Source organism: Apodemus sylvaticus, chromosome 10 (assembly GCF_947179515.1).
Source record: "Apodemus sylvaticus chromosome 10, mApoSyl1.1, whole genome shotgun sequence".
NCBI lineage: Eukaryota > Metazoa > Chordata > Mammalia > Rodentia > Muridae > Apodemus > Apodemus sylvaticus.
Window position 1 is genome coordinate 95,844,522 of NC_067481.1, and position 17,621 is coordinate 95,862,142.

The 17,621-nt window shown below is 49.5% G+C and overlaps 3 protein-coding genes and 1 pseudogene across 6 annotated transcripts in view; all 4 read right to left on the reverse strand.

Annotated features, from left to right (window-relative positions):
* Nucleotides 1-12,249, reverse strand: part of LOC127693942 (tryptase-like) — a 176,114-nt pseudogene extending 163,865 nt beyond the window's left edge.
* The window catches only part of LOC127693943 (tryptase-like), a 212,457-nt gene that overhangs the window by 99,601 nt on the left and 95,235 nt on the right, over nucleotides 1-17,621 (reverse strand). Inside the window, exon 6 of one of the 4 annotated variants that reach the window (XR_007979768.1) lies at nucleotides 9,762-9,885. The exons of 1 other annotated variant lie outside the window; for it this stretch is intronic. The gene's annotated coding sequence lies outside the window, so the exon portion shown is untranslated. Of the gene's footprint in view, nucleotides 1-9,700; nucleotides 9,886-17,621 lie in introns of those variants that run through there. 2 more of the 4 variants (XR_007979767.1, XM_052195255.1) reach the window with 2 other exon arrangements.
* The window catches only part of LOC127693940 (tryptase-like), a 110,569-nt gene that overhangs the window by 68,177 nt on the left and 24,771 nt on the right, over nucleotides 1-17,621 (reverse strand). The gene's annotated exons all lie outside the window — the stretch shown is intronic.
* Nucleotides 9,701-17,621, reverse strand: part of LOC127693944 (tryptase-like) — a 56,909-nt gene continuing 48,988 nt past the window's right edge. Inside the window, exon 6 of the transcript XR_007979770.1 lies at nucleotides 9,701-9,761. The gene's annotated coding sequence lies outside the window, so the exon portion shown is untranslated. The remainder of the gene's footprint in view (nucleotides 9,762-17,621) is intronic.

Here is a 17,621-nt window from a genome sequence, read left to right on the forward strand (position 1 = left end):
TGGAATCTGGACATCCCTGACACAGCACAGGAAGCAGGGATGACAGTGGCCAGGGTAGGTGCTCTTGGCTTGAGGGAAGGTGGAGAGGAATGGAGACTTTCTATGCATGCAGCTGTTGAAGGGACCGAGCGACTTTGCTTTCTGCTGTTCTTAATAAAGGTCGTGTGCACACGCAAGTTCAGGGTCTCCTGTAAGTTTTCTATTTCCTTCTCTTTGGAAGAGATGCCCACAGGTGTGGTTTTCATGTCCTGAGAGAATTACCTGCTTGTGCTGCTTAATGTCCTTGTGTTCTGTGTCCTTGTCCTGGGTAGGTATCCAGAATGGTACCACTGGGTCTTTTTTTTAAATGCTCCTCTAAAAGTTTCCTTCTTTGTTTCTTTCTTTGTTTCTTTGTTTCTTTGTTTCTTTCTTGCTTTCTTTCTTTCTTCCATTTTTTTAAAAAGAGTTATTTATGTATGTACACTGGAGCAATTTTCAGACTCACCAGAAGAGGGCATTAGATCTCATTACGGATTTCTGTGAGCCACCATGTTGTTGCTAGGATTTGAACTCAGGACCTTAAGAAGAACAGTCGGTTCTCTTAACCACTGAGTCATCTCTCAAGCCCCCACAACTGGGTCTTAATATCTTGGCATTCCAAACGTACCTGGACTCCAGGTGTGGCCATACTGTACACACTGGGTTTGGGGACAGGGGAGACCTTCAGCATGACAAAAGATATTAGCCATCAGAAGTGGCAGAGTGTGCTTGGGATGAATGACTCACAGAAAGTCCCTGGCCTTCCTCCTCATGTCGCTCTGTGCTGGGACTCTGTAGACTCTGTGCATACAGAATAGGTTACCTGTAGAACATAGGGACTGAAAAAAGTACCTGCATCAGTACCACCCCCAGAGTCCTGCACTGACACGAATGTCCTAATTTCCTGCTGCGGGATCGGCAGGTGAGGATGAACGTGGTAGCAACTGGTCTTATCTAGAGCACATTCTGAGTTTGCCAAGGAGGATGCCCACAGGTGTGTAAGGATGATCTGGGCTTCATCCCAGTGGCACATAGGGGACAGGACAGGAGGGACAGGGTTGTAGTCTTGTTTGGAACTAAGCTCAGAACAGCATAGATTTACCCAAGCTGCATGGATGTGTGAAGAGTTCTACTCAGTGTTCACCAGAGGGTGAGAGGGAAATAGGATTGCAGGGGTGGTCCCACCCCCACCACAAACACACAGGCCTATGGCCAGTATCTTATTGAGCAGGACTTTAGGGCTGGACTGTATTCAAAAAAGACTAGGAATCAGCCAGTTCTGTGGCCCGCTGCAGGTCCCTGATACCATGAAACAACCACTGCCTAAGTCCACCCCTGCATCAGCTCCCGGGTCTCTAGCAGAGATCCACCCCAGGATCATGGTACCTTCTGTGTCCTGCACTTTGGCACCTCCACGGCTGGGACTGAGGGAGGCCAAGAGGGAGGATGAGCCCTGCTACCTCTGCACATCTGTCTCTGGCTTTGCGTGGCTGGAGATGGCTTTAACAAGAAGAACAGCCAAAGAAAGTTTGTCAGGCAATTGCAGAAAGCCAAGGACTGGACTTGCTTTCAGTGGGAAAATGCTTGTTGCTATTCATTCGCAGCGCCTCCAGGTGGCGATGCAGGACGGGAATCGGGAATTGTGGTTCAGGTGTGCAGACAGGTAGGTGAGCAAGGGGTTCCTCCTTAAGGAAGCCCAATGCTTCCTGGTGCAGGGACTGCAGTTTTGTGTTCAGCAGGCAGAAAGCATCATTACCCACTCTTCAGGGTCCTTTTGAAGTTTATTTCTTTTGGAGGAGAGAGATCTTTGTGGCTTAGACTGGCCTCAAATTTCAATGCCAAGCTCTTTCAGAATGTTCACTCTTTTCATAGGCTTTTATCTGCTATTTTCTGGGCTGCTGGTGAATGAAGGTGGGCAGCCCAGGTTGTATTCGACTGCAGAGTTTGGAATTAGATGTGATGGTAAGCAGGATTTGTGGACTTGGTACCTTCTACAGGAAAGTAGGTTGTGACAGGTTATATGCATGGCCAGGCTCCCAGCATTGCCCCCCCCCCCCCAGCTCCCAGAGTCTCATGGGACCACACAGATTAGGAGTTTTGTGATGCAGATGTGGCTGTGAAACCCTCAGAATCTGGGTAGAAAGTGGGTCCCATCAGTTTGCTGTGCTCTGCCTGACCCACACTCTCTGGCTCCTGATTGGCAGGAAGCCAGGTGGCTTCTTGTGGAAGTAATCAATGCCCTGTCTATTTTGGAGTTTTGCATGTATAGGAAAAAGTCTACCATCAGGCTAGGTTCCCAGTCCTTTTTGGCATTTTGAGGCAGCATTGTTAGGTTGACAGTCTGTCTTAACCTCACAGGCAGTCCTTCTGCCTCAGCCTCTCCCGTGGCTGATTATGCAGGCCTGTGTCTCCAGACTTGGGTCTCCTCTGCTCTGTTTCTGAGCACACATGGAGTTTCCCACGGTGTCCTGGCTTTTCCCTTGTGGCTAATACTGTCTGTTGAAGGAATCCACAGGATTCGCTCCTCCTGATACAAGTTAATGGACATTTGGACCGTTTCTAATTTGGACTCTTTGGAGTACCATTGCTTTAAACAGTTTGTATGTTGTGTGAACACATGTTTTCTCTTGGAGGAGCACAGCTGTGATGGAGGACTCACACTGAATGTTTGAAGGATACAAGGCTTTCAGATTTGTGCTTGTGATTACATCCTGTTGGCTGTGAATAGGACTGGGCTTCTAATCAGGTCTTGGTGTCTACCAAACCCTCCTTAGCTTCAGGAACTCTAGGCAGGGCTGGGTTGGGGGTGCAGAGCTTCATCCTGGACTTTATATGTGACAGTTCCCCCACACTCTCTTTAGATCAGGATGGCTTCAAACTTGCAGTGATCCCCCTGCTTCAGCCTCCAGACTGTTAGCCTTAGAAACATTAATCCACCATGGCTAGTTCTGTGTTCTTCCTTCCTCCATCCCCACTCTGTCACTTCTTTCTTTCTTTGTTCTAACCCACAGGACAGTCAACAGGGCCCCCAGAACTACCTAAGGGGAAGGCGAGAGACAAGAGACATGAGAAGACGGAAAGCAAGTCTGATTCTGATCAAGCTTTCAAATTTTATTTTTTACACAAGCCAATTAAAAGGAATGGTAAAGGTGTAGGGAGGAGTTAAGGGGGAACAATCTCATGGGGGCTGACATCCTTTTTAAGAAACAGTTTCTCATAATTTCTGGGTAAGGCTAGTTATTTCTGCTGAAATCTTGGCATGATAAAAAGGGGGTCATGAGGAGGTGAAGTAGAAAAGGGTTGCTATAGTAACCTATCCACAGATGAGCTACAAAAGGATGGGGTTTTGATATCTATGTAAGAATGGCTCCTGGTATGGAGATCTAAGTGAGAATGACTCCTGGCATCGAGGTCTAGGTGGGGATGGCTCCTGGCATTTCCTGTCTTTCTTTGTTTCTTTGTTTCTTTGTTTCTTTGTTTCTTTGTTTCTTTGTTTCTTTGTTTCTTTGTTTCTTTGTTTCTTTGTTTCTTTCTTTCTTTCTTTCTTTCTTTCTTTCTTTCTTTCTTTCTTTCTTTCTTTTGTTCATTCATTCATTCTTTCTTTCTTTCTTCCTTCCTTCCTTTCTTTCTTTCTCTCTTTCTCCTCTCTCTCCCTCCCCCTCTCTCTGACTCTCTCTCTCTTTCTCTCTCTCTCTCTCTCTCTCTCTCTCTCTCTCTCTCTCTCCTTTTCAGACAAAGCCTCCTATAGCCCAGGTTAGCTTTGAACTCCTGAAAGTCTCACTTCTAAGTGCTGCAGTTACAGATGTGCATCACCATGCAGGTCTCTTACTTTTATTTTTAATTTTGCTTTGATAAAACATCTTAATGAAATAAACTTAAGGCTGAAATGTTTATTCTGGCTCCCAGTCCAAGATACACTCAACACTGTGGGGAAGGTGTGGAGGCAGGGGCATGAGTCGAGTAGTCATATAATGGTCACAGTCTAGGAACCTAGAGCCAAGTATGAAAGAAGATTCATACATAAAGATTCACAGCATCTAGGAGCCCACCAGGGAGTGGTGCCCGGACAGTAGATGCTTCCTCCCACCTCAATCAATGTAACATAAGCTGACTCCGTATGCAGGCCCAGAGGCCCTTCTCTCAGGTGATTCTGTCAGGATGGAAATCAACACTGTCACATTCAGCTTATTCTGGGCAGGGAACCAAACTCAGTTCCTCCTGAATGTTAGACAAGCACTCTGCCAACCGGGCCACACTCTGTGTCTGTTCTCCCTGTCTCTAATTAGCATTTGTCAGGGCCAATGGTTTTCATTTTACCACATGTCCATATGGTTTATTTGCATATCTTTTTTGGTGAGCATGCAAACTTTTTTACTTTTTTTTTCAAATTGCTTCCTGAGTGCTACATAATATACATCTTGAATCCAAGTATTGTAAACATTTAGATGTTCTATGGAGGACTGATCTTGGTGCACAGCACGGAGGGTAGACATGAACAGAATGCATGACAGGAGTGGAGGGGAGCTGAGAGGTCTGAGGGATTTGGCCATTTCTAGTTCTGGGCCAGAAGGCTGTGGAGTCTGTCTATCATGGTGACAAGACCAGGCCTGGGCCTCGATTTTGCTGTAAATTGGGAGGAGGAAGGAGGGATGAGGTACGAGTGAGGACCAATGAGGGATGAAGGAGGAGGTAAGTTTTCTTACCTCCAACAGCATCTTCATCCTGCTACATTTGTCACGGAAGAGCTGTTACCTCCATCTGTCTTCACATGAAGTCTGAAGCCCAGAATGCAGAGACCAGCTCAGAGGCAGAATACAGCAGAGATAGGATGCTGTCCTCACTGAAACCTGGGTTTATTTTCCCACTGTGGGAAGGCCACAGGGTCCCCTCCAGGCAGCCCTTCTGATTCCTGCAGGATACACTCTCTCACATCTGGGAGCCCAGCCTCTGGGGCTCCTCAGAAAGCCTGTGTGAGCTTAGGCCTCTGTGACAACACACCTTCCTCAGTGTCCCTGTTCCCACATCCGGCCCTGGGTCTTCTGACTCCACCTCAGGTCAGAGGGTCCAAGTCTCTGTCTCCCTAGCAGGGTTTCCTGTCATGGCTGGGGCCTCGTGGCCAGAGTGCAGAGTGCAGGACTTTTCTCAGTTCCAAATCTCAGGGCAGGGTGGGAGGGTTCCATTGACACTCTCCAGATCAGGTGTTGGGGAACTGAGGCTGGGGAGAGTTGTTCTGTCCTCCTCCAGTATGTGACATCATGTGACATAATGTGGCTATTTCAGGCCTGCCTGTCCCACAGTTGAAGCTCAAGACTGTACAGTAGGTGCAGGGGGGACAACAGGACAGCTAAGAGCAAGAACTGCTTTTGTAGGCAACCCAGGCATGGGTGGTTTTCCACCACCTGTTACTCCAGCTCCAGGACATCTATCACCCTCCTGTGGCCACTATCAGTACCTGCACTCATGTGCGCAGGTGGCTCTCCCCACATTATTAAAAATACATCTATAATAAAAGAATGGACACTAAGCGTTTTACCTAGTTAGGTATGAGTAATGACATGATGTGAGTCTTGGCCTGCCTACCTCAGGCGGCAGTCTATGAAGGGACTGTTTGGGAGGTAGGAACTGTCAGCTCATCCCAGCATGGACAGACCAGAATAAGGGAGTCATGTGTCCCCACAGGCCATCCCACCTGGTCCTGGACCCTCATGTCTCCTAGCTTGAGGGGTGTCCTTCATGGGCAGATCCTCTGAGTCCCAAACACTGGAGCCATTATGGGTCCCTGTAGGAGGAGCTGCTCCCTCTGGTCTGAGGGACCTGGTGTCCTATTCCCTTTGTCACCTAGTTCCCTGCATAGCTCTGGACACCCTGGATCCCAGATCTGCTGGTCAGAAGGAAATTCTACCTGTGCATCCCTGCATTCTCCCATTGACCAATAACATGTGTGGCCTTTGTCCAGAGGGAGGTCACAGTCTGGTCTTGGTCACCCTTTTCCAAACTACTGGGGTCTCCTGTATCCCAGGGTCATTGCTGTGGACCTCAGTGGCAGTCCCTCTAAGGACCTGGCCTTCCTGTTGGGGGGACAATGAGGGGGAGAGGGGAAGGGGAGACAGACGGACAGACAGGATCTGGTGTGGTCTTTGAAACCTGAAAGTCCACTCCCAATAACACACTTCCTCCAGCAAGACCACACATCCAATTCCTGCCCAAGCAGTTCCACTCCCTGAATCTATGTTCCACTTTCCGTGATTAAGCCTTCAAATGGATGAGCCCAAGGGGGACATTTTTCTTCCAACCTCCACACCTAGAAAGTGATTCTTCTGTACATGAGCAGCAGACACCTGTAAGTCATGTAACTCTACTCTGTGTGTGGCTGGAGGGATGTTTGTTAGTTGAGAACAGGAGTTGGCCCCACAGAATTAGTTCCAGAAAGCCAGAGATATGAGAGAGAGAGAGAGAGAGAGAGAGAGAGAGACAGAGACAGAGACAGAGACAGAGAGACAGAGACAGACAGACAGACAGACAGACAGACAGAATACTGCCACAAAGCTGAAATCTCCCATCTCTAGGTGCAACTCCCTCCCATGTTAAAAGCACAGTAAAAGAAGCAAACAGATCACAGAAGCAGCAAGGGAGGCGGCGTTGTTGCACTGAATTAAAATGTGGAGATATTTTTAGATGAGTCCAATGACTCATCCTACTCTGGCAAACATGGCTGCACACACTGTAGCACGTATGTGCCCCATTATGCAGCCACAGTTCAGCATCTCTCACATTTTTACCCAGTGCTGGCCAACAATAAACAGAAACCACCTCTCTGGAAACAGTGAGGCCTCTTCCCAGCATTCACCGGGAGCCTGCCAGCAGAAAACGGATCCGTAGGATCTTAAAACAATCCTGGCATAATGGAGGAGGAGGCACAGATGTCTAATAAGAGTGCTGGACAAGGTGGACCCTGCCAGCCAGCACTCAGCACGCTGAGGCAGGAAGGTCATGGATTGGTTGTCAGCTTGGGCGCCATAGTGAGACTAGATTAACAATACAAAACCTAATAAGGAACCACTGGGGACAGGGGACAGCTGGGACATGTGTCACCTCAGATGAGAAAGGCATGTGACTTTGGGTATCACGTTCAGATAGCAGTGTGCCATGTCCAGGCCAGGGTCCTTGCATTCTATGTGACACTTACTCCATGTCCTTAACAATCTCTCTAAGACCACAGCCAGGGCTGCACGGATGGCTCAGTCAGCAAAGCTGTGCCTTGTAATTATGAGGACTTGAATTTGGGTCCCAAGAACCCATGGGAAAGAATGGGGGCGTCTCTCTGGGAGGGGCTGGAAACCTATTACAATGGAAACTCCCAGGAATCTGTGGGGCGACCCCAGCTGAGACTTGTAACAATGTGGGATATGAAGCCTGACCCAGCCATCTCCTCTGTCCTGTGGAGGAATCAGGACACAATCTCAGGCACAAAACCCTTAATCTACAATTTGTCTGCCTGCAAGATGTTTTGGGGTAAATGTGGTGCAAAATTGTGGGAGTAGCCAACCATGGCTGATCCAGTTGATATGACAGTTGTGTAGTTCGGTCTTTTTGTGGGATTCCCACAGTGGGAGGGAGCAGGGGCCATCTCTGACTCTGCCCTACCTTTGGGACCCTTTTCCTCCTAGTGGGTTGCCCTGTTTATCCTGAAGAGGAGAGGAGGTGCCCAGTCTGCAACTGGATATGCATAGCTGGCTGATATCCAAGGGAGGCCAACCTTTTTCTGAAGGGAAATGGAGGAAGAGTGGAGGCAGGAGGGGGGGAGGGCAGGGGGAGGGACAGGGAGGATTAAAGGTGGTCAGGATGTAAAACAAAACAAAAGCAAAGGAATAATCAAAACCCTGGGCACGGTGGCACCTTAGTGATCCTGTGGCTGGGCAGGTGGAGACAGAGGACTTCAGGCCTCCTGATGAGCCAGCCCAGGCTAATTGAGCAAGCACCAGGGGAGTGAGAGACCTTGTTTTATTTATTTATGTTTTAAAGACATCTGTTTTTCCACAAATGTGCACACACACATAGGCACACACACACACACACACACACACACACACACACAGAAGTGAGAAAGGACTGGCAGTATCAGTAACACTGCAGTATTTCTGATTTTTTTGACTACTCAAGGGAGGTGAAGACACTCTTCCCCAAGGGAGCAGTTTTCTATTGTTTAGACAAATGGAGATCTGTTACCCCAAGATCTCAGCCACGCCTTTTGGCAGCAGGTTCCAGTCACAGGACACCTACATGCACAGGAACAGTAATGGCCTGAGAAGCCTGAATGGGGACAGGCTAAGGTCCCCGGCTGCAGCTGACTACAACCATCACAAGGCATTTCAAACAGCAGGAATGGAGCTGACCTGACTGTGGCAGTGTCTGTGGGAAGGTGAGCCTCCAGGGCAGTCCCCACTGGGCACTGTCATGGGAACTAACTGTCAATCTGACAAGAAAGGATGTCTCCTGTCACCCGCAGGTAAGATGGAGGAGTGTGCCTGGCTGAGGGGAAGGGTGCAGGCTGTGCTACATTTCTTGGTTTGTTTGTAGGAAGCCTTGCAGTCCTCAGTCCTCTTCCCCCTTTTCTCTGTATGTGTGCACATGTTTGTGTGTCCATGTGAAGGTCAGAGGTCAACCCTAGATGTCATTCCTCACAGCACTATCTTTCTTGTTTTTTTTTTTTTTCTTTGTTTTGTTTTGGTTTTCCCAGCTCTGTGGTTGTGACTCACACTTTTAACCCCAGCACTTGCGAGGCAGGGACAGAAGGATCTCTATGAGTTCAAGGCCAGCCTGGTCTACAGAGCAAGGACAACCAAGGACAACCAGGACAACCAAGGCTACACAGAGAAACCCTATCTTAAAAAACCAAAAAATATAAACAAACACCGAAAATGACACACCCTGCCAAAAGAAACCAACCCAACAACAAAACAGGGGTCCTGGTTTTGTCAGGAGCTCACTCATGTCTCTAGGTGCGTGTTCCCAGCTCTCTGGGGCTAGGGCTAAGGTCATGTCTTATTATGCCTTGTGTTTTCAAGTCAGTTCTGGGACCTCACTCCTGTCTTCCTGCTTTTCTGTGTTATCTACTGAGTTCTAGGTTTATCTTTTTGATTTTTTGGTTATCTGCTTTTTATGAAGTAGGGTTTCTCCATGTAGTTCTGGGTATCCTGGAACTCTCTCTATAGACTAGGCTGGCATTGAACTCATAGAGATCCCCCTGCCTCTGCCTCCTGAGTGATGGAATTAAAGGCATGTACCACCACCACCAAGCATCTTTAGATTTTAAGATTGCATATATTTGATTAGGGGTGTCTGTGTGTGTGTGTGTGTGTGTGTGTGTGTGTGTGTGAAGTGTATATAACAAGGACCTTTACCTGTTGAACCATCTCACCAACCCTCCCACCCCCTGCATTTATCTCTTAACATGTTCTTGCTCTTTCCTGGATCCCAAGTGTGGAGTGTGGTTGCTCCTTACCTGGAAGGAATGAATGTGTGTAGAGAGAAGTTAAGATGACAGACAGGGTGGTGAGGAGGATCCACCTCACTGTAGGAGCCAAAGCCCCCGGCTGGCACCCCAAGGTCCAGCAACATCACCCCAACACTCCCAGGCACTTCATTTACTTCTCTTGACGCCAGATTAACAACAGAACTCATGGCAGCTTTAATGCATTTTATTGAGCCACAGCAGAGAGTGGCCGCCTGCACAGCGTAGCTACCTGAGTGGGAGGACACGGGTGGTCAGGGGCTTAGGTAGAGCAGAGTTGGGGCTCGGGATGGGGGGCAGGAGAGGAAGGCAGGGATGCCACCCGGGCAGGAAGCAGCATGTTGGGAGCAACAGAGGTCACCCTGGACGTGACTTAAAAGTCACTGGGGACATAGCGGTGGATCCAGTCCAAGTAATAGGTGACCCGGGTGTAGACGCCAGGCCTGTCTGGCCATGCGCAGTCTTCTCCCCAGCTCACCACACCTGCCTGCAGCCAGGTGTTTTTTCCCTTGCAGACCAGAGGTCCTCCGGAGTCGCCCTAGAGAGGACACGGGTCAGTACTCTTGTAAAGGCTGGGTGGGGGTGGCAGGGTGAGGGGACAGGAGCTCATCTTGCAGGAGTCACGTTTTTCATCCCCAGCACACAGCATGTCCTTGTGGACAATGCGGATATGGTCACCTGTGCTGAGACCTTTGTGATACATCTTGTCACACAGGTCGTTTCCTACAATGGGAACTTTCACGTCCATCAATAAAAATGGTGGCGGCAGCTCTTCTGTGGGTGAAAGATAGACCAAGCTGTGACAGGGTCCCAGGTGCCAGACTGGGCTGGGCTCAGCTAACCCTGTCCTCTGAGGGTAGTTCTGCTCACAAATCCCTCTGTGAGTCAGACTCACTTCATTCAGCTCTGCCAACCTGGCTTCTTCCTCCAGGCTGGACCTGGATTTCTGACCTTATTCAGAGAAGGAGGACAGTCCTGAGGGTCTTTAGCGCCCTGTCTGGTCAGTGGAAGGCAGGTCAGCATGGCTGGCTCTGGCCTAGGCTGGGTAGAGGATCCCAGTGGAGCCCTGGTCTCGGACACTATTCTCAGGCCCCACCTCTGTGTGTGAGGAGATTGGATCCACCCTGTGCTCCACAGCCTGCTCATTGCCCTGTCCCCAAAGCTCTACTCTGAGATGTCAAAAGAAAGTAAGCAAGACCCCTAGGGAAAAGAGAAATTGGCACTGAAGGCTTCCAAGGGAGCTGTCCAGCCACACACAATACCTGTGACCTGGGCCACAGCCCATGAAATGCGTGTTTCTGACACGGCCTGTGTAATTCCAGTCCCTGAAATTATAACCAGCTTCTCTCTCTCTCTCTCTCTCTCTCTCTCTCTCTCTCTCTCTCTCTCTCTCTCTCTCTCTCTCTCTCTCTCTCTCTCTGTGTGTGTGTGTGTGTGTGTATGTGTGTGTGTGTGTAACATTTTTGGTAAGTGTAGTCTTCCTCATTCAAATCCCTGAAATACAAGCAGAATGTGGCCCCTCAGACATGAAGTGTCTGAGATTCGAGGGACCGAATGACTTATCCTAGCTACCCTGGGGTCTCCTGGCTTATGGAACCTGAGAGCCCTGTTGTTCTGAAGCCTTCCCACTTCCTAGGTTTTCAGATTTCCATCCTACAAGATGGAGGGAAGCCCTGTGCTGGGGATGTGGTGTGGCCACGCCCTCTTCTGTCTCACCTCTCTTGTCTCACTTCAGTTTTCTCTACCACTTACCCTTTTCTCCAATTCTGCCCCAGCCTGTCACCCAGCATAATGTTCTGGAAGAGAAGGTGGTGGAGGCAGAAGGCAGGGAGACAGGGCGGATGTTGCTGGAAATGTTCACAGGGTTTGTGAGTTTCAGCAGGGCAATGTCTGCCCCATTCTGGAAGATGTAGAAGTCAGGGTGTGGGATAATTTTGCTCACAGTCAGCAGGTTGTCATGGTCATAGAGGTACTTCTTTTGGAGTGTTACTCTGACCTTGTTGGTGCTAAGGATTTTCCTAAAGAGAAGAAACATTCATTTGGTAAGTCCTTGTTATTCCAGACACCCAGAGATGGTGTGTGATGATCCCATCCTACCCCACTCTCCTCCCCATTCCTTGTCCCACCCTGCCAGGCCCAGAGAGACTCACGGTCCCACACAGTGTGCCGCCGTGAGCACCCACTGTGGGTGGATGAGGGAGCCGCCACAGGTGTGGTTCCAGTTGGTGCCTTTTTCAAGCAGGCTCACCTGCCAGGGCCACCTGTTCTCAGGTGCCTCCTGTCCCCCCACAATGCCCTCTCGTGGCTGAGCTGGACCTGGAAACAGGACAGGGCCAATCTTAGTACCCTGGCCTATGAACTCCGAGGGTCAGGGAGAGGGACAGGGAGGGCCCAGGGGAGAACTCACCAGGGGCTGCATGCACCAGACTGCACAGGAGGGGCAGTGTCAGCAGCAGCAGCTTCAGCATTTGGACACAGTGAGGAGTAGTGCGGGCCCAGTTGGAGGTGAGGGCTGGGCTAGGCCTATCAGGTTGCAGGGTGCAGAACAAGCAGGAACCTGGGAGCAGGAAGGTAGGCCCATTCCAGGAGCTTGAGGTCTCTTGTGGCTTGGCCACTCTGCTTCTGGTCTGGGAGAGATCACTGTAGCTGTCTTTGATCTTCTCTACCCAGCCTCAGGTTCCCTCTCCATTTATCCTTCTAGATCAGGGTGGGGCAGGAGGAAGGGCATGCCCCTGTCCAATCCAAGCCTGGAGAAAATGGGGGACTCACACTCAAGGCCAAGCGTCTGGGCCACGAAGGGGCTCTGTCAACCCTCTGCTACATTAGACCCAGATCTGTGGTAAACCCTGTCCTGTGGCCTCGGGGCCCTGTCTGCTGGTCAGGAGCTTCTGCTTATTTTATCATGTGTGCTCCAGAGCAGAGGCAACACAGGGAAAGGGGGATGGCAGAGAGGCCACCAGCCTCCCCTCAGGCACTTGCCACCCTGCACCTCTTCCTGGCTGACCAACCTCTTCTTTAAGCACTCTACTCTGTGACTCTCCTTGACCTACTGATCATCAACAGCACCTCTGCCCTCAGGTCTCCTGGGAATAGAAGCCAGTGTTCATGACCAAAAATCTGTGATGTTTGCTTGGGAATGCTGTGGCATCATTGGCGGCTACCCTGTCTCAGTCCCCCAGTTCCCATTTCATGTCAGCCTGCAGTTCTACAACACGAGGCACAGCAGATGGAAACACATCTGTGGGGGTCTCTCATCCACCCTCAGTGGGTGCTAACTGCTACCTACTGGGTAAAGGTGTGAATTGGGTCACCCGTTCTCTTGGTTGAGAGCAGATGGGTGTCGGGAGGTGGGTGGTACTTGGTGAGATACTTTCCTCATCAAGTCAGGAAGGCTGTGACTCCTGCCTTCCTGAGGGAGCCAGGATTTCTGACACCCTCCTGATCCCTGTTCTGACTGATCCCTATGTGTCTGCTGGTATTGATTTTCCCTACTCTTCAGCCCCTCTGAGGGGTTCATTGTCCTGTCTCCCAGTTCAAAGATGGTGGCCTGTGACTTTAGAGTCCATGTAGGACAGCTGGGGCTCTATGAAAACAATCAGCTGGTGAAGGTGGCCAAGATCATCTCCCACCCCAAGTTCAGTGACAAGCTGTCTGCCCCCAGGTAGGCAGACATCACTCTGCTGAAACTGGGCACCCCAGTTGTGCTGTCCAAGCATGTCCACCATGTTTTCCTCCCTGCTGCCTCCCAGAGGATCTCCTCAAAGAAGACCTGCTGGCTGGCTGGCTGGGGTGTCATCGAGAACCACAGTGGGTATTGGGAAGACATTGTGTCCTTTGCCAGAACTGGCGGGAAGAGGCAGAAGCCTCCAGCTTTGGTCCTCAATGGCTTTTCTCCACAGGGCCACTGCCTCCGCCCAACCACCTGAGGGAAGTGGAGGTCTCCGTTGTGGACAATCATGACTGTGAGCAGAAGTACCTGACCAATTCTTCCTCGGACAGCACAACCAGAATCATCAAAGATGACATGTTTTGTGCTGGGATGGAGGGCTGTGTGAATCCTGCCAGGTAACAACCTGACCAGTCCTCTCTCCTCTGTCCCTTCCTTGCCCAGGATGCTGGTACCCACTCTACTTCTTGCCCTCCTTGTGCTGATTCCTGCCTTTGTCCACAGTTTGACTCCAGGGGGCCCCTTGTTATTCAGGTGGAACTTCTCCTGGGTCCAGGTGGGTGTTGTCACCTGGGGCAGAGGCTGTGGCCTTCCTGACTTCCCTGGTGTATACACCAAGTGATGAGGTACACGTCCTAGATCAACTGCTAAATCCCCAAGTTCCCGGAACGTTTGATGGTGCCAGATGGGATTCATACAAGAGAGGAGACACCAGCCACTCATGTAGATCTGTGCACTCCTCCTTCCTGCCAGCCTCACTTTCCTAAACCTCCCTATCTCATGGTAATGAAACTAACTGCTGCTCCCAGTCTGGTGTCTCGGGTGTCCCTTAACTCTGCCATGGAGGGGCTAAAACCACATCTCAAAAGTAGCTGGGCAGCCTATATCTCCTCCTTGCCATGTTTCTCATTAAATGATGGATTGTCTAATTGATACCTGTCTGGACTTTGAACCCAGGGATTGGCACTAAAGGTGGGGCTGAGCTGGTCCACTGAGGCCTCCCCCATTCATGTCTCTGAGCCCTTGGTGGTGTGAAGGGGTGGAACTCTCAGTCAGCCCACACTATTTTGTGGTGTCCAGACCTCCCAACATTGCCTGCCTGTTCAGGCTCCAGGAATAATAGGCAGGGGTCAGATTTGTGAGACTCCAGATATTTCAGTCTTTGACTACTGATGTCAAAATGCTCCTTTCTGAGCCCACATGGCCATTCAAATCCTAAATGATAGTTTTTTCCCCTTCCCTCTTTTTTCCTTCTTTCTTCCTCTCTTGCATGTTTGTGGAACTTGCATGAACATGTATGCACGTTCACATATGTGTGAGAGTGTGTTGTGTTTGTATGTACACACATGTGTGTATGTAGAAGCTGGAGGTAGACATTACGTCTCTTTCTCTAGTACTTTCTCCTTTATTTACTAAGGCTGGTCCTGGCTGAACCCAGAGCTTGCCCCTTCAGCTAGCTTAGCTAGCACGCTTGCCCCAGGAATCCCCCATCTCTTTCTCTTATGGGGACTTTAGGTAGACTGCCACATCCCCTGGGTTTTCTTGTGGAATCTGGGAATCTCAACTCTAGTCCTTCTGCCTGCATAGAGCTTCATCCACTGAGCCACCTCCCTAGCCCAGTTTGTTTTGTTTAGGTTTTTAAATTTTTATTTATTTATTTTATGTATATGACTACATTGAGGCTGTCTTCAGACTCACCAGAAGAGGGAATCCGATCCCATTACAGATGGTCCATGTGGTTTCTGGGAATTGAACTCAGGATCTCTGGAAGAGTAGATAGTGTTATTAACTCCTGAGCCATCATGTCTCCAGTCCGCCCGTGTGTATGTGTGTGTGTGTGTGTGTGTGTTTTGACAGAGGGTCATATATAGCTCAGACTGACCTGAAACATATGAAATAGCTGAGGATCACCTTGAACTTCTGACCTTCCTGTTTCCCCTTGCAAGTGCTGGAATTACAGGTATTACAGATATGCACACCATACCCCATTATGTGACTCCACCCAGGGCTTAGTGAATGCTAGGCAAGTGCTCTACCAACTGAGATACAGCTATGGCTCTCAAGTCCATCTATCTACCCATGATGCTTTGAGATCTTCTGCATGCACCTTGAGGCCCTTATGCCTCCCCACATCTCATCCCAGCTGGATGTCACTGGAGGAGCCAAGTTCTATAGGGGCCACACATGTGTGCCATCCAGCACCTAGGAAAGAGTGCTCTCTTTCCATTGATGGTGGCTTTGCCCTGAGACATGACTTTCTTATCTCTAGCTCAGAAACCTTAGGAGGTGATTATAACAGGGACCCCAGAGAGCTGACTTGTCCATCTGACATGTAAGGACACAATGGGAAGGCACACCTGTGATCTAGTAGGTAGGCCGTCTCCAAAATCTACCTGAGGACACCTAGCTTCAGATCAACAGATTGAAAGACCTGGTGTGCACAGTGCTGGGTGGAGGGGCCTCAGGGGCTGAAGTAGGAAGTCTCTAAGCTACTCATTGAATCAGTGTCATCTGGGTTCCTGGGATGGCTAGGGACCAAACAGGAAGCAGTTCTCTGTTAGGTGAGTGAGTGAAGCTGGCCATGAGTGACCTACTGTCTGATCTCCTGGAGAAGGAAGTCCACAGGGAGCGGGCAGGTGTCTGCTATGGGGCTGGGGAGGGGAGCCAGGACAGGGATGGCTTGCACTCCAGGCATGGGCTGAAACCCACACAACTACACTCTCTGTGTTTTGTTTTTGAGACAGGGTCTCACACCATAGCCCAGGCTAGCCTTGAACGCTAAGAAATGCTAATGGGTTAGCCTCCCAGGTGGAAAAAAAGTGGGCTGTTTAGGGGACAAAAGGTGTCTCTTATCACAAGCTAAAGGATAAAAATGTTTTCAAGGTTTAGGTGCCTACAGTGGCTTTCAAAGAAAAACACACACAAAAAAACAAACAAACCCAAGCATCCATGACAGTCTGTTCTCTGACCTCAGGGCAGTGTGACTCTCCTAAATATGTCATTAAGAATTGTGTCTGTTCCAACATTTGTAAAGGAAATTGCTTTCTTTCCTTAAATCTCACAAGCATTAGTCACCAGCAGTTTGTCAACTAATTTATACAAACCCCCTTTCTGCCCTCACAGTCCTGCACAGAAGTGGCTCTGTAGGCCTCATCCTATCAGCTAGGAAACCCCATTCCGTGGTCCTGTTCTGTGCCTGTGTGGGAGCCAAACACAAGCAGCAGTTCGGCCAGGTTTCAGTGCCTAGCGCTCTGTGGAGTCTCAGACAGCAAGAACTGGAAATTGTCAAGGCTTTTGATGAGTTAACTAATCAGTTCAGGGCTTTGAAAAGTACCCCAGTGGAACCATAAATGGTGGTTCATACATACAACCCTAGCATTCAAGAAGCTCAGACAGAAAGGGGGCATGAGTTCAAGGCTAGCCTGGGCTGCAGAGATCCTGCCTCAAAACTATGAAGATGCTGAAAGCACCTAAACCAATGAGAATGCTTTCCTCTTGAACACCTAGAGGAAACAACATCTTCTTTGGGGATGTGTGCAGCTTGTCACCTCTATGGGCTGCCCTAAGGGAACTTGGTGATGATTCCCTGGAGGCCATTAACTTTTGATCTGAATGTCCTACCCAAGGTGGGCCCCAAGTCCCAGGCACAGCAGCCAGGGTTCACACTGGCCAGCTCCTCATGTGCCTCTGAACAGATCTGAAAGATAAGGAACAGTGAGTAAGGCCCTGTGTAGAGTCAGGTTCAAGTTCCCTGGCTACTGGAAGGAAAACACCTCACAGGCTTGGGGTTTTCACCAAGTTTAGCACCAATGGACTTGATGACAGAGTAGCTGGGAATTGGCTCATCTCTGATGGCTGTGGGGTAAAATATATTCCCAATTGTGGCATGTATCCTGGACAAGTAGCAGGAGACCCACAAATTCACTCTTGAGGGTTTCTACTGTTTTGTTCTGCACCCCACCACACCGTGTTTTGTTATAAATCTCACATCCTGTGTGAAATCAAAAACAAAAGCAACAAACCAATACAAAACAAAACCAAAAACGAGGTAAACCTAGGTACACATGCCTGTGGTAGGTCTGCAAAGTGACATTAAAAACTGGAGAGACCTGGAAAGACATGCAGCCATCTGGACAAAGCAAAATAATCTCATTAGCCTCACACAACTCAAACATAAATTTCAGATACATCAAAGGGCTTTTTCATTTTGAAATTCTGTGTGGCCTAGAACTTGCTCCCTGCAGCACCATGACCATGGGAGACATGGAGTAACACAGAAACATTGTAGAGCATCCCAGGGTGAGGGGCTAAGCATGCTGTTCCTAGCCCTTCCTGCAGGCGAGCCCCTCCTCAAGATTACATCACCTCATGGAAGCTGGATTTTAGGTAGGTTGAACACAATCTCCTCACTCCAAGGCTGTGGGG